Source organism: Somniosus microcephalus, chromosome 1, assembly GCF_052327205.1.
Source record: "Somniosus microcephalus isolate GS21.2 chromosome 1, FLI_Smic_1.0, whole genome shotgun sequence".
Taxonomy (NCBI): Eukaryota; Metazoa; Chordata; class Chondrichthyes; order Squaliformes; family Somniosidae; genus Somniosus; species Somniosus microcephalus.
In genome coordinates, this window is record NC_140987.1 from 307,217,110 (window position 1) to 307,234,581 (window position 17,472).

Below are 17,472 nucleotides of genomic sequence, written 5' to 3' on the forward strand. Positions count from 1 at the left end.
CCAACATCACTGACAGCTAACTTGTACACTGCAGTCTTCAGTCACATAGTTGGAAGCACAGGTCCAGCCAGCAGAGTCAGTCAGATGCTGTTGTCTTTGACCTCACCTTTTGAGGTGGAATACTGCCCTTTTGTATGGCATTCCACCTAGTGGCCCATCTGAAATTTAGTGAAACTTGACTCAGTCAAGACGAGAGGTTCCTCAGACTACAGCTCCTGACTTGCCCATTATCCAATTAGTCATTTGAGTAATTAGTCTTCCCTGTAGGAATGAAGTATCAGTGAGATTTAATTGTCCTTTCTCTGCTGGTTCAATTGGTAAAGGAAGAGTGTAACTGAAGCATACAGACCAGATGGCCCAAGCTTGGTTCCTGGCCTTTTCTAAGTTAGTTGATTCCAGCTGGTTGGCAGTATGGGTGTTAAAACTGGTCTCTGCCCTGAACTAGGTAGGAGAAAATCAGGCAGGGTCCCTACTCCTGGTTGCTATCTCATGACTCCTGCTGAAAAATGTTCATACATGGACGCCGGATGTGTCCAGCCAGGCTATTCAACCATAGATGGTGTCACAAACAGCCTTGGTTAGCTTGCCCCCCTGGTTAGATATCCTGTCTTGGCTGACACGTGAAGAACGGCCATTTGACCAAGATATCACAGGGCACTTGGCACGTATGCAGGAGTACAGGAATCAACATCTTCAGGAGAGGCAGAGGAGAGAAAGGGGGCAGGGATACCAAAAGTAAATAAATAAAAAGCTAAGATTTAATCAGTATTACATTTATGTAGTTTGTTACTTTTATTATGAGAGGCATGATTCCTGCAAAGAAAGCATGGAATGGGAAAAGGCCAATTGTTTCTTACAATCTACCAATTGTGGTGTCATGGACTCTACCCAAATTAATTTAATCGCCTGTAGGAGAAGGCCAATCATAAGTAAAAAGTCAAAGAAGAAAGATCTCTGTTGAAATCTTCTCTGACCCAAAAAGATAACCAAGTGACACAGCAGGATATCAGTCTTTATTACTGCCTTAACTGATTACACTCCACAGATGACATTTCGATGGTGCCAAGAGGGCTGGAGATAATAAGGGCAAATTTTGCTCTTACATCCCACATGAGGCACAGAGTAAGAACTGGGCATGTAAGTTTGCCCGCTGCTTCACGGCCTCTTGGTTTTCTGGTAATTTAATGGAAAATTGGGAGCATTGCAAGTTGGCTGCAATGACCTCCACTCCCGGATCTCCAGTCCATGCGTCTGTTGAGCGAAGCTGGATGCCAAGCATGCAGCTTCACCAAATTTAACCTGTAGTGCTCCATAGAATACTTCATCATCTGTGTCTATCCTTATATTTAGATCCATCAATCCCATTTTGAGCCACACATAATCCAGCCCCTTTTATTAACAGTCAATCAATATAGCAATTTAATTTTTATGGGATTCTGTTCGACGTATCCGCTACTCCAGGAAAGAACTATGGGGGAAAAATTGGGTATAGCCCATTTTGGGCCAATTTTAGCGCCCCGAAAAACTTAGCGCCCCTACCCCGTAAATTCAGTAGTAGCGCCCCAAGAAGGAGGTAGAGCGCTGCTGGAAGCGCTCCACCTCCCTCTTGGGGCACTACTACTCAATGTCCCGGTGCTACGTGCAGTAGCGCCATGCCATTGCAGGCCTCCCTCCGCTGATTAAAGGGAAGGGGGCTAGTAATGCATGCACCGGGGCCCTGTTGGACCACCGGGGAGCGGACTGCCATGAAAACAGCCCGGCACTCGAGAAGATCGCGGCCGGCACCCTGCATACAAATATGAAAAAGGGCAGGTGCTGACAATCGGCCAAAATAAAAATGGCTGCCTGACACCTGTCCTTTAAATTGAGTTGCCGCCCACTACCGCCGTTGAAAAACCGCCCCTGACCCTGTTCCACATATCATCCAGTGATAGATCAGGGGGCACAAGGGAGGTTTGCGGCTGGGGCGCTGCGCATGGTGATGACGTCATCATCGCTGGCGCAGTGGAGCGGGGCACTACCGGCTACCGCCGCCGCTAACCTCCTGCTGAATTTCACGGGAGGTGTTAGTGACGCCGCGCCCGGGCGCTAGGGCATTTGCGCTCTGTTATTGCCCCCAGGGGCGCTAACAAGATGCGCAAAGCAACCCAATTTCTAGCTCTATTTTTCTGATCTCTTGATTCACTTGAGACTTGCTAGTTTTGTACTGCAGTCTACTAGTTCTGCTGTCACAGCCTAAGTTAAATAACGAGTTCATATCCAGTTTATCCATGCCTTCAAGCATTTTAACGATCTATAATGAATTGTTTTGTGCCCTCCTTTTCATTAATTTTTCACAATTTTGTGCCAATCCTCAAGATGGTCTTTCTTTATATTGTGAATAAATGCATCTACTTTTCTCCTGACATCTCAGCAAGTGACTCGAGGTACCTTGAACACCCTATAACTTAGTATTGTACATTTACTGATAATGTTAACATGTCACTCATATCTGACACTCCAACTATTTCAAAAGGACGTTGAGGCTGCCATTTAAAATATAGATGTCCCACCTTTTCATTAACTTGCCATTTTGACTTTTTGGAGACAACAGTAGTAAAACCAACATATTTATTTATTCAAAAGCAAAATACTGCGGATGCTGGAAATCTGAAATAAAACAGAAAATGCTGGAAATACCCAGCAGGTCAGGCAGCATCTGTGGAGAGAGAAACAGAGTTAACGTTTCAGGTCGATGACCCTATGTCAGACCCTTATTTATTTATATAAAAATCTATATGTGACTTGTGTGTGTACATATGGCCGCGATTTTGCGTTCAATGTCGGAATGGGGGCGGGGCAGCTGGTTTCCGGGTTCTGGTCCCGCCCCCAGCTGCCTCCAATCCACAGACGTGACTTTGCCTTGATTGACCTTGTTAAACCCGCCCTGTGGACAGGAAGCGGGTCTGATGATGTCATTTGATGACGCGTCATCTGCCGGTTTCCTTAAAGGGACCACGCACAATTTTATTTTGACAGTTGATTTCTCAGCGTTTGACAGCATTGAGGTGTTGAAAACACTGACAATCACTGCACAAAGGTAAACTCTTGCACCCAGGCTCTCCAATGACTCCCTCCATAGGCTGGAATAGATGGCAGCTGCTGGTGAGATGACAGAAGCGATCTGTCACTGGTGAGAGAGGTTCTCCCAATGAGGTGGCACTGGGCAGATAGTTGAATTTAAAGAAATCTGTAAATGTATTAAAAATGCAGTAAACAACATTTTCTTTGCTTTGAAACTCACCATGTGCCACATTGCATCCTTCACAACACTTCTGCAGTTGTCATCTTTTCACAAATATTACTCCAGACTCACAACACGCCACACTTATCTGGCGTGGTGTCCGGACGTCGTGAAACCTGACCCAGAAGCGGGGAAATCAAAAAACAGGCTGAACACTTCTGACAAGTACCTGTTAATAGGCAGGTAATTGACTTTAATCCGTTTCCCGCTGCTAGGTGTCAGGTCCATTCGCAAATCGGGGACCCGACACTTGGAAAGCTGTTTGGAGGCGGGTTGACGGTGGGTTCGGGACCCGTCGTCAATCAATAGAACTTTAACCTCTGACCTGCCTCTCTGAGCGCTGGCAAAAAAGCGGCCTAGTTTATATATATATATAGACACACCCACATCTATCTTGGCATGTTGGCGCTATGGTGGCCAACCTAGCATGACAGGCATATTTCAGTCCAAATAGTTCTGCATTGTGTTCAGCAGAAATGCAAACTGAAGCGTAAGCCACTGACGTCACTGCAGATATTCTGACTTGGCTAAGTGTGTGCTCGGTGGAGGAAGTCTGCTAAATTAGATGTTTATATTGACACAGCTGTAATGTTCAACATCCTGGCCTTAGTGTTTTGTAATTATGATATTTCTGGCAAATTTATCTTTATAAAATTTGTTGCTGGTGCCAAGAGAGTTTTGGCACTCTCCGATCTTTTGGCAGGCATTCTGTACGTGTGCTCAGCGTAGGTCATACCTAAAATGGCTGCCAAGCCTTTCTCTGGAAATGTCGACAGCCTGCACACAGTGTGGAACAGCAGCCAAGACTAGTTTTAAAGAGTTCATTGTTCTTAATGAGGCACAAAAAGGCCTGGACTTTATGCAAAGCAGGACTTGGCAAGGCAGGGTTGTTTTCAACATCTGTGAAACTCTCAATAAAACTGATACTGGGCAGAAAAGGACATCTCCCTGGAAATATACAGTAAAGAGTCGACTAAAGAAACGTTCATTTCATTTCATGCCCTGGTAATTGTTATCAGTGTTTAGATAAGAATATTGAAAATATTTTTCCAAAAATTGTATAGCTCATAATATATTGTCATTTTTAAGTGATTGAATTGAAAAGCATATAGATCTGGAAAATGTTACAACAGTATTAGGACCATGTGCATAAATCTGATCACGATGTATGGAATTGGCTCCAACTTTTCTCTTCACTGTGAAATATTAGTATTGGCCACCAGTGTTTGTTTGGTGTAAAATGTATTATCAGTGATCCCTGCGCTAACTCCCATTCACAAACAGGAAGAAATGGTTGAAAAAACCCATTGTACCCTCGGTTATGTATGTACATCGCCTCCAATGGGAGAATTCAACAACAACTACAATAAGTTGCATTGAACACAGAAAAATTCCTTCAGGTGGAACACAGAGGTGTAATCAGAAATAACTAGATGCCGAGCCAAAGATTAGGAGGGGTGACCAAAATGTTGGCCAGAGAGAGGGTTTTAAGGGGGAGAGAGAGTTGTGGAGGCAGAGGGGCAGAGGCAGGGAACTCTAGACCATGAGGTTAAGCACGGCCCCTAATGGTGGAGCGAAGGGAATGGAAAATGCACAAAAGGCCAGAGTTGATGAAACACAGGGTTCAATCCTCATATGATACAGGAGTAGTGCCGGAGGACTGGCGGGTTGCTAATGTAGGTCAGCAAGGACAGGGGTGATAGTTGAGCAGGTATGGGGGTTGCTGGGAGTTGGAAGACAATTATAACCATCTTACTATGCTTGGTGATGTGACGCAGACAGCTAACTGACTTTAGTGCTCTGGGCCTTGAAGCCAGAAGCTGTCCACAGTTCCCGAGTACCGTGTAGTAACCGTGCATCATTAGTTCCGCCTTTTACTCTCGACAACCAGGTGTGCCCATCGTTTATTCACTGAAAAGTTTGTTTTATTTAAATGTGGCCTTCTTGTGCTTCATTTGAAGCAACGTTATTGATGAAGAATGAGAAAGATACGAATGAGTGAGTAGCACACACGGCTTTCCCTTTACAGGGGCCCAGAGCTTGTATTCATTAACATTCTTCACGTGATTCCAATAAAATCCCAGTGGTATTCAAAGAAGTTATAAATAAAGTGCCTTCCATGAAAACCTGGATTTGTATTCATGAACACATCTGTAGCGTTTGCAGTTAACAGCTGCAGCTATTACAGTTCTGTGTTCAAAGTTATTTGGTGCAACATTTAGCCAGTGTTGTACTGCGGTTATCAAGCTCAGAAGCATCTGATTGGGCGAGAAATCATCACTGAAGTCCATTTGGTGCCATTCTCAATTGGCTGTACTGCAGTTTCAGAACTTCCATGGTGCGCATCACATTAATTCAACTTTAACATCATGCTGCATCATATATCGAGAGGCTCTGGCACAATGATTTACACTTCAGACTGTGCATAGCCAACAGATCACTTTATTAAAATCTCCAACCACTCTTCTTTGGAGTAGAGCACTTTAGTAGTGGTATGAAAGCCATATTGGTGCTCTTTCCCCATTGGCATTGCCCTCTCCCCTGGTTGCTAGTTTATTCCAGTAATCTCAGGTCCTACTGCTCATACTGAATGCAGGTTTTTAATTAATTATCCAAATCATGCTTGTGAGCATCCAAAGTTAATGAATTTACTCTATTTTCTCTGATTTAACAATTTGCTTTGTGTGTGTGTGTGAGAGTGAGTGAGTGAGCCTGCCATACATGAATGCCCAGCCAAACAAGGCTATGCTTACATAATACAGGAGTCGGGTGTTCCCACTGTTTCTGGTTTGGCAACAGTCAATTCACCCAGCCTGAAGGCCAAGTGCCAGGAAGAGACGTGGTCAGCAGCGTGCTTCCTGTCGTCTGCTTCAGTCTCTTTTGTCTTCATCTTGGCTTGTTAACTATGGGGTGTACCTTTGCCAGAAAACTGTATGGATGGAAGGATAATTCACCTCTGCCAAAGATTTATATTTCAGTAGGAACTCTTCTGCGAGAGCATATACATACAGTACACAGGATAGTTCAGACATTTTAATCAGATTTCTTTGAAAAATCCGTTGCCCTTGCCATAACTACTGGGAACATTTGTGCACTGACTGTTTTGATAGCTGTATGGCTGCCTGATAAAAGCCTCCTCAATGTCTGTTATCATCCACTAAGTGCTTGCCTTTGTCCACCCAACTGTAATGATCAATAACATGTCATTCTATAGTGGACACAAGGTGGAGCCATAGAGCTGTGTAGAGCTGTATATAGCTGTATGTATAAGACTACACTACCCAGCTGTATATATATTAAGACTACATTACCCATGAGGCTAGGCTACCCACAAGGCAACAGTCAAGATGGCCGCCTGCACACAGGAGCACACATGCAGCATCTCTACAGATACTGTACCTAGAGAACGTGTACTGAATAAATGACTATCTAGAAGCTAGCTGTGTTCATAATAAGAATGTCTATTTATTAATGAACATAACACCAATGACCACTTTTCAACTTTGTGCTATATATACATATACTAGCAGGGGGTGCCCAGCGTTGCCAGGGCAATATTGGGGCGTGCGGTCTCCCTGCCCCTGTCTGTCCCCTGTGTCAGGCCCGGTGCCATTGTGATACCGGCGGTGCGGGGCCTAGCGCGTCAGGCCCAGCCGGGCTCTGGGGCCAAGACGGACCCCAGCTGAGCTCCCCCGCGGATCACGCGGTTGATGGCCGGCCGCTGCCGATGACCCACCCGCTGTGTGTAAACTTACCTGCCGCTCCCGGAGTCGCAATGTGGGGGTTTGTTTGGCTGGTGCTGTCCCTGTGGGGATGAAGAAAATGGCGGCGAAGTTTAGGGAGACTGGAGGATTAAGTCCCGCCCGTGATGCACCGATTGGTGAACCATCAGGTCACTGAACTGTAGGATTGGTCAAGCAGCACGTCACTCAGCGCTAATGAGAGGTAGGAATTGGTCAACCGCTATTAAGCGGAGTTTTGAGGATTTTTGAACGATTTTTGTATACTGTCCGAACAATTTTTGTGTGACCAAAAAGTAAATATGTCTATGAGAGTCCCCTAATGATAATCTTTCTTTTGATATAAGATATGTGTAGGTACGCTCTATAACTTTTGATTGTATAGCCGGACAGACAGACGGAAAGGCAGAGGGAAAGACAGACCGTTTTATATATATAGATATAAGCTGGGGGAGCCCGGCTTTGCCAGGGCTGTTTTGGGCCGGGCGGTTTAAATCGAGTGCCAGGCTTTGGGGCCTCTCTGTGTCCCTCTGTGAATCTGCTGCCGGGCAACATTTTAAATCGAGTCCCAGGCTTTTGGGCCCTGTCTGTGTCCCTCTCTCAATCTGCTGCCGGGCAACATTTCTACCTTTTAATACCTTGAAAGATGAAAGTGAAAGTACTTATAAAACGTTTTTGGTAAATGTTATGTTAGTTTTAAAAGAGATACTAACTTTTTCAAAGCTGGATAAGGAGAGTAGTTTGAGCTGGAAGCAGTGAAACAATGGCTGGCACATCCCTGAGATGAAAACGATTAGTCCCACCCACACACACACACCGATTGGCTAACCATCAGGGGACTGTACTGTAGGATTGGTCAATCGTGACGGCACAGGATTGGTGGAACCTTGACGTCAGTTAATCAATGGGGAAATTAGAGACAGCATAAAATCCAAAGATAGGGCGTATAAAATAGCCAAAAAAAGCGCCAGAGCGGAAGATTGGGAACAGTTTAAGATAGAGCAAAGGAGGGCAAAGGGCATGATCAAGAGGGGCAAAATAGCTTACGAAAACAAGCTGGCGGAAAATATAAAAACTAACTCCAAAAGCTTTTATAAATATATCAAAAGGAAAAGACTGGTGAAAACCAAAGTTGGTCCATTGCAGTCAGATACGGGGGAATATATAATGGGAAATAAGGAAATGGCAGATCAACTAAATGCATACTTTGGGTCAGTCTTTACGAAGGAAGACACAAAAAACCTCCCTGGGATATCGGGAAAAATAGGGACATTGGCAAAGGAGGAACTGACGCAAATCAATATCTCTAAGGATATGGTGTTAAGGAAGCTAAAGGGATTGAAGGTGGACAAATCCCCAGGGCCTGATAACATGCATCCTAGGGTACTGAAGGAGGTGGCCCTAGAGATAGCGGATGCACTAAGGATGATTTTTCAGAATTCATTAGACTCGGGAACAGTGCCGATGGATTGGAGGGTAGCTAACGTTACCCCACTATTCAAAAAGGGGGGTAGGGAAAAAGCAGGTAATTACAGACCTGTAAGCCTTACATCAGTTGTGGGCAAAATGCTGGAGTCCATCATTAAGGATGAAATAGCGGAGCACTTAGCAAATGGGGACAGGATAGGACAGAGTCAACATGGATTTACAAAGGGTAAATCGTGCTTGACTAATCTATTGGAATTTTTTGAGGGAGTAACTGGTAGAATAGATGGGGGAGAGCCAGTAGATGTGGTGTACCTGGACTTCCAAAAGGCCTTCGATAAGGTCCCACATAAAAGATTAGCATGGAAAATTGAGGCTCATGGGATAAAGGGGAAAGTTTTGGCGTGGATAGGGAACTGGCTGTCAGATAGAAAACAGAGAGTTGGAATAAACGGCTCATTTTCTGAATGGCAGGCAGTAACAAGTGGGGTACCACAGGGATCTGTCCTGGGCCCCCAGCTGTTCACAATTTACATTAATGACCTGGATCAGGGAGTCGGATGCAGCATTTCCAAATTTGCAGACGACACTAAACTAGGAGGGGGGGTGGGCTCAGAGGAAGAGACCAGGAAGCTCCAGAGCGATTTGGACAGACTGGGCGATTGGGCGGATAAATGGCAGATGCACTATAATGTGGACAAGTGCGAAGTTATCCACCTTGGGTGCAGGAACGGGAGGGCAAATTATTATTTAAATGGCAATAGATTGGGAGAGGGGGAAGTACAGAGAGACCTGGGTGTTCTTGTACACCAGTCACTGAAGGCGAGCATGCAGGTGCAACAGGCGGTCAAGAAGGCAAACGGTATGCTGGCCTTCATAGCAAAAGGGTTAGAATACAGGAACAGGGATACCTTGCTGCAGCTGTACAGGGCACTGGTGAGACCACACCTCGAGTACTGTGTACAGTTTTGGTCGCCTCATCTGAGGAAGGATGTTCTTGCCATGGAGGGGGTGCAGCGGCGATTCACCAGGCTGATACCAGGAATGGCGGGAATGACCTATGAGGAGAGACTATGTAGTTTAGGGATGTACACACTGGAGTTTAGAAGATTGAGAGGGGACCTCATAGAAGTGTATAAAATTCTGACAGGTCTAGACAGACTGGATGCAGAAGGAATGTTTCCCTTGGCGGGTGAGAACAGAACTAGAGGACATAATTTAAGGATAAGGGCTAAACCATTTAGGACAGAGATGAGGGGGAATTTCTTCACTCAGAGAGTGGTGAACCTGTGGAACTCATTGCCACAGAGGGCAGTGTACGCCAGCTCATTAAATATATTTAAGAGGGAATTAGATATATTTCTACGGGCAAAAGGGGTTAAGGGTTACGGAGAGAAGGCGGGGACGGGATACTGAATTAAAGGATCAGCCATGATCTCATCGAATGGCGGAGCAGGCACGAAGGGCCGAATGGCCTACTCCTGCTCCTATCTTCTATGTATCTATGTATCTATGTATCTATGTATCTAAGTAGCAGATAATGAGTTTAATTTTGAAGGTTTTTTGCATAAGGCGCGAACAATTTTCATCCGACCGAAAAGTAAATACGCTTATGACCGTCCCGGAAGCGTAAGCTTTCTTTGGAGGTAACGCGCGCATAGGTACGCTCTATAACTTTCGAGCACATAGCCGGACAGACGCACACGTGAGGACAGACAGAAGGACAGACAGACAGAAGGACAGACAGACAGATAGACAGACAGACAGATAGACAGACAGACAGATCGACAGACAGACAGATCGACTCCTTTATATATATAAGATACATTACAGAACAATAGTGGCAGCTTCTTGTGTTCCTTACTTTGCCAGACAAATTTATCATATTAAGTGGCCTACAACATAAAGTCAGATGAAAATTAATGGTGTTGGGGGCAGGGGGGAGGAGAGGAGCCTTAAAACAGATCCTAAAAAACAAGATGAAACTGAACATGATGAGAATAAGCAGGCATACTGTGAGAAAAAGTAAGAAAGAAAGGAGTTTATAAAAATATTGCAAAACAAGTTTGAAGGGATTAGAAGATTCATTTAATGGTTTGGGCCAATCATATACTAACCACGGGACTAAACTTGGAGCATTTCACGAAAGGTGAATGCACATTTGTGTGTTGTAGTTATGATACTGTACTTGCAGACAGCCAAGGTGCTGTAATGTAGAAATGTATGATATAAATTGAGGTTATTATGGTATAAAATTAGTTATGGTACAATATAAATCATCTATCTATATATATATAAACGAGTCGATCTGTCTGTCTATCTGTCTGTCTGTCCTTCTGTCCTTGGGTGTGCGTCTGTCCGGCTATGCGCTCAAAGGTTATAGAGCCTACCTACGCGCGCGTTACCTCCGAAGAAAGCTTACGGTTCCGGGACGGTCGTAAGCGTATTTACTTTTCGGTCGGACGAAAATTGTTCGCGCCTTATGCAAAAAACCTTCAAAATTAAACTCATTATCTGCTACTTAGCATTGATTGACTGACGTCAAGGTTCGACCAATCCTGTGCCGTCACGATTGACCAATCCTACAGTACGGTCCCCTGATGTGTGTGGGCGGGACTAATCGTTTTCATCTCAGGGATCTGGCAGCCATTGTTTCACTGCCATTACTTCAGCTTCCAGCTCAAACTACTCTGCTCATCCAGCTTTGAAAAAGTTAGTATCTCTTTTAAAAATAACATAAGATTTACCAAAAACGTTTTATAAGTACTTTCACTTTCATCTTTCAAGGTGTTAAAAGGTAGAAATGTTGCCCGGCAGCAGATTGACAAAGACACAGAGACAGGGCCCAAAAGCCTGGGACTCGATTTAAAATGTTGCCCGGCAGCAGATTCACAGAGGGACACAGAGAGGCCCCAAAGCCTGGCACTCGATTTAAACCGCCCGGCCCAAAACAGCCCTGGCAAAGCCGGGCTCCCCCAGCTAGTATTAAATATAAAATTGAACATGCAATTTTTATTTTCAATTGTAAGATAAAATTTCAGGACACATTGTAATCCATGTAAGTTCTGTGTGGGCGATAATATAGTATTGGTGTTCAATTGTGCTGAAACATGGTAGAAACTGTAGTGTCTGAAAGAAGTTTAACTTGCAAGTCAAAGGGTCAAAAGGGGGACAGATTGTGCTTGCAGGACTGTGGTTTGAGAAGTGATTTAAGTGATGAGTTCTGCAGCAGCAAAGGTCATGCTTCCATTTGCAGGACACAGATAGCCACAGGACTTCAGGAAGTCAAAAGCAAAATACTGCAGATGCTGGAAATCTGAAATAAAAACAGAAATTGTTGGAAATACTCAGCAGGTCAGGCAGCATCTGTGGAGAGAGAAACAGAGTTAACGTTTCAGGTCAATGAACCTTCGTCAGATTTCAGAAAGTGCTGGTCACAAGGAACGGGGTGACATATGGTCAAGAGATAAGATGATGAAATATGGAAGTTCTAGAAAGCTAACAAAGAGCAACCAGATTAGGTAAATATATTGTGCATCCTGTAGTTGAATTTCTACTTGTTCCTAAAGTGATGTAACATCCAAAATCCTTTGAGACTTTACTTCCTATTTTATGAAATGTCATGTCCAGCATAACCAGCAGGACATCACAAGATAATTACAGGTAAGGGAGGCCATTTGGCCCATCTTTGATCTTCCACTGATGCCTTCATTGTGTTATCAACTGGATCTTGAGTAATTCAAAGTTTTCTGCTGTCACCACACCTACTGCTCCAAATATTGATCACTCTTTGCATCAAGTTCTTACTGATATCAGTTCGAAACTGGCCTCTCAGCATTTTGAACCTATGCCTGATGTCCTATTTCTGTGCCTTACCTTGAAGTGGAGTGGGCCTTTGGCGTAGCGATAGCATCCCCGCCGCTGGGCCAGAAGGCGTAGGGTTTCGAACCCTGCTCCAGACAGTCCCGGCAAGTGGAGTCGGAGCTCTGGCTCTAAATTCTGGGTTGACATCCAGCGGGATACTTGCGTCCATGGGTGTGGGTGGCCCCCCCCTCATATGGGTCATGGGAGCCCGTAAAACCCTCCCGCCATAGGACTAACCACCCTAATGGCTGGTACGAAGATGGTTACGGTCACGGAAGGAGTGTTAATCGCGGCCAGAAAACCTTCCACCACTTCATACAGTTCCCCAAAGGGAACAGTGTGAAGACACGTACGACGACGACCTTGAAGTAGTGCTCCAGATTTACCTATTCCGTATCATTTGATATCTTAAATACCTCTACAATATTGCCACTTAGTTACCTACCTGTCAATGTAGAAACAGGCCCAGTTTTTTCCAGTCTTTCCTCATAATTCAGGGATCTGGGATCTACTTGGCCTGCATCGCTCAGGTCCACATGTACCAGTATACTTACTAACAGAGCCACCTGGGAAAGCTCATCCATAATCACATTGTCATGATTTTAGTTTGGAATCTGTTGCAGCTGACTGTAGTATAAGTAGTTAAGCAGCAATACAGTAAATTATACTTCATCCTTAAGAAGTTTACCGCCAAGATTCCTGGCATACTACATTGCTATTATGCTAGCATGTTTCAAAGAAAGAAAGAACTTGAATTTATATCGTGCCTTTCATGTGCTCAGGATATCCCGAAGCACTTCACAGCCAATGAAGTATTTTGCAGCATAGTCAGTGTAGACAAGCATTGCAGCCAGTTTGCGTACAGATAGATTCCATGAACAGCAATGGGATAAATAACCAGATAATCTGTTTTTGGCAGTGTTGGTTGATGTATGAACATTGGCCAGGACACCGGGAGAACTCCCCAGCTCATCTTCCGACTGCTTTCTGGGGACTTCAGTTGGTAGATGGGGCCCCGGTTTGATGTCACATCCAAAAGACGGAATCTCTGACAATCCAGCACTCCTTCACTCTCAACCTAGATTATCTGATTTAATCTCTGGAGCATGGCAAAGAGCAGTCTGCATCCTGTGTGTGTGTATATCATATATATAGCTGGGGGGGGGCCGGCGTTGCCAGGGCAGTTTAGAGGGCCGCGCGGTTGATGGCCGGCCGCTGCCGCTCCCCCGCTCTGTGTCTCGGGCCGCGCGGTTGATGGCCGCCCGCTGCCGCTCCCCTGCACTGTGTCTCGGGCCGTGCGGCTGCCGCTCCCCCACTCTGTGTCTTGGGCTGAGCGGTTGTGAGGCCCGGCCCAAGTGACCCCAACTCACCTTGCGCTCCGGCGGGCCAACACAGCTGCCCCGCTCACTGTTGAGGAAAAGCAGGGGAAAAATTGGCGGCGATAATTTTGGGAGGCTGTAGGATTAGGTCCCGCCCGTGATGCACCGATTGGTCAACCATCAGGTCACTGAACTGTAGGATTGGTCAACCATCACGTCACTCAATGCTAATGAGTGGTAGGATTGGTCAACCGCTAATGAGCGGATTTTTGAATGTTTTTTGTATACTGTCCAAACAAATTTTGTCTGACCAAAAAGTAAATATGCCTATGACACTCCCCTGATCATAACCTTTCTTTTGATATAACATATGTGTAGGTACGCTCTATAACCTTTGAGTGTATAGCGGACACACAGACAGACAGACAGACATATGTAACTCATTTTCCTATCAGTACATGTTCTTGTTTATTACATACCGGTGAAGAGATATAATGGCTGGGAAACATCCCTCACTGTTCCACATTTTATGAGTTTTCTGCCGGAAGTGGCTAATTTAAAGAACCGCCTTACCTGATGACACATTGCGCACGGCGCCCTGAGATAATGGCCCGGAACTTGCGTTCCTGATGACGGCGAACGCCGTCATTTTGCCTTTGAAACTGACCGCAACTGCAGGATTTTGCACACACGCAGACTAACACGGGAATCCTGAAGTTGCGGTCTGTCATTCACTGCTCAGGCACTAGCTGCAGTCTGCTCCACACCCCCAGAGCCGGCAATCGGTGAAATCACTGATCGGACAAAAATATCCCCTTTTCCGAACAAATATCGCTGTTAGAAACCCCATAAAAAGTTAAACTCATTTAAATGAGGATTTTGACAGTGATCTGAGTAATAACTACTGATCAACAACTGTTCTGGCCCTGAAAAATCAATTTTATATTGGTGGAATGTTAAATTTATCCATTGAGTAAAAAATATTAGATTTTAAAATAATATTTTTAAAAATTTGGATGGGTGTCTCATTGTACTATAGTGTTGTTTTCTCTCAGTTCATGATATTTCAGCTTCTACCTTAACCCAATGTGTATATCCCAATCTTTATTTTATTCTTTGTAAAAAAATTTAAAAGCGATTGATTATTAGTCCTTTTTATTTCCTGGTTTCCCTGTCTGTGAGAATTCTGCAATGTGATTGGCTGCTTAGACAGCTTGTTGACATCACAGCAGCATCACACTGTGGGATTCCCAATATATACAGTACTACGTTGATTTCAACTGCACATCAGAAAAGCCGAACTTCTCACTACAGAGATTGCGAGATCTTTGTGGGAAGCTTAATTCGGGTCCAGCGGCGAACAACTTTCCTTCGCCGCTGACCGCAAATTACGAGTCATTGGTTATAAACATATTATATGAAGGCACGTGGTTCATAATCATCAGATTCTTGGTTTGGTTCTAAATGGAGAACTGCTCGGGGCAAAGCAGAGAGGGCAGAGCCCAGTCAACACCACAAGAGTCAGGAAGACAAGAGGACTGAGATTTTCACACTAAGATTACAGATGTTTCTAATCTCCCACATCTCTCTCTCCCCTCCCCACTTCTTTTCATTTTCTATGCCCGTGGGTGTCTCAGTGTACTGTAGTGTTGTTTTCTCTCAGATTATGAAAAGAAACAGAAATATGCTGTGATTCTATGTACAGTGAAAGAAGGGACGGACCTTACTTGCATCACTTGCCCTATTTTGGGTGTTTAACAGGCTGAGAGAAGTTGCAGTAATTGTTAATTCTTTTTGAATTTGCAGTCCCTTGACTAAGGTGAGTACAATGGCCAATTATGCTTGAGCTGAGATATAGAGTGGAGCAGCTCCTCAGCAATGCATGAATAAACAAGTATTTCCTGGCTCATTGATAAAAGCCACAAGCTACAAATACCCTTCCGCACATGTATAATGACAAGCCAGCACATGATTAGATGTTTCTAAAAGCTAATTGAATATCTCTTTTGTGCCAGTGATATTATGAATTAAAAAGTTACTTAATACCACATGTTTGGGAAAAAAAATAGAAGTTCCCATTGGGTATTTAGGATTGACACTAACCAGTTAGATATTGGCTAATGTGTCAAAATGTGTTAAAAGTATGCATATATATAGATAATAGAAAGAAAGAAAGAAAGACTTTATAAGGACTTTACAATCTGCAAACTTCCCTCACCAGCGATTTTAACTCTACTCGCTCAGCAAAAACGTGGCGGGAGGGGGCAGTTAAAATCGCTCCAGCCCTTACATGTCCGAAAGCCGCCAGGATCGCAACATCTGCAATTTTAACCTGCTCTCCTGAGCAGGCAGAGGTGTCACGCGCCGGGAGCCAACAGAGTCCTTCTTCACACATGCATGTTGCGGCCCAGTGACATCGTTGAGACCCGACTGTAATTTTAACTCAGGCCTAAGTGGGGATTCCACTTAGAGTTAAAATTGGGGCCAGCTATGTACATTAAACTCTGATTGACCTCAGACTGTTTTCCTGACAGCAATTAGACCTTCTGGCCTTAAGTGAACAGACCAAATGAAACACAGTTCCACCTTAGCAGTAGAATAAGATATTGGTTGTTACATGGCTGAACCCTGCTCTCATCCAACTTACCATCAGCAATGCTAATACTGAAATAAAAATAGACAGTGGTGGAAATACACAACAGCATTTGAAGGAGAAAGATAACTTAACATTTCTTTTAGGGCACCCGTGGTCTATTGTGGTGAATAGCTTTTGAAGAAATGTTAACCTAATGTTCTCTCTTTAATCTCAGTTGACCACACTTATTTCAGATTTCTAGCAGTCACAGTTTTTCCTTTTAATACCACTACCTGCACAATTTTCATTCAGAAGACATGCCTTTTTTTAGTATGTAACAGTAAGATGTATTTATTTAGTTTTGTGTTCCCTGCTTTTAATTTTTTTTATTATATATTGTTCCACGCTGTCTGTGTGGTCCTTTTTCTGCATTTTTCTTTCTCACTACAAGTCCTTGTTTATTTTCTTCATTTTTTTTCTACAACTATCCTTTCGTTCCTTTAAATAATACATAATTTCAGTTTATCTTCGTACATGTTTCATAATCCTTTTCTTTTTTAATTCCTCTCTGCTTATGCTGCCACCCAAGTGGTGTCTGTCACATGGGGTCTATGGAATTATAAAATGAAGTATTGCAGAATTATTCACATGCCAAGAAACTGTACAGGATTTTTGCGACCCCCACTAGATGGTAGCTAAGAAACCGGGCAAATACTTTGTCCCAGTTTTCAGTCTGAATGATCTCGACTAACATGACTGACACTCAACTGCTGAGGGGATAGTTGTTGGTTATTGTAATATTCCCCATTTGTACTTGGCATTGTCTAATCCACATCGTGGTGCAAGCTGTCAAGATGTCAGGAGTGAAGTACTCGAGGATACTGTGTAAAGCCATTTTATGTAACTTACAGAACATGGTATCCCTTTACTTTATCCCAGTAAAGAAATGGAGGATTTCCAGTTGAAATAGCAAAAATATAAAGAAAGATCACGTTAATTTTATTCTTCAGATGCTGCATATTCAGAAAAAAAGTGTATATTTGTAAAATTGTTTCATCCTTTATCTTTACCCAATTTCATGGTCATATCCTGGAGTACATTTCTAAAGCCATGATTAATACCCCTCCCCCATGATAAAATGACCCAAACTTGACCAGTAGACTGTTAACTCAACATTTTATTTTATAAGCTTGGTGGAATGTTCAGATCCATTTTTCTTTTAACTGATTCACTACACATTTACCCTTTAAGAGATTGCTTGTTTGA

At 43.8% G+C, this 17,472-nt stretch overlaps 1 protein-coding gene across 5 annotated transcripts in view; it reads left to right on the forward strand.

The window, feature by feature from the left end:
* LOC147124854 (nuclear factor 1 B-type-like) overlaps positions 1–17,472 on the forward strand; it is a 557,582-nt gene that overhangs the window by 280,480 nt on the left and 259,630 nt on the right. The gene's annotated exons all lie outside the window — the stretch shown is intronic.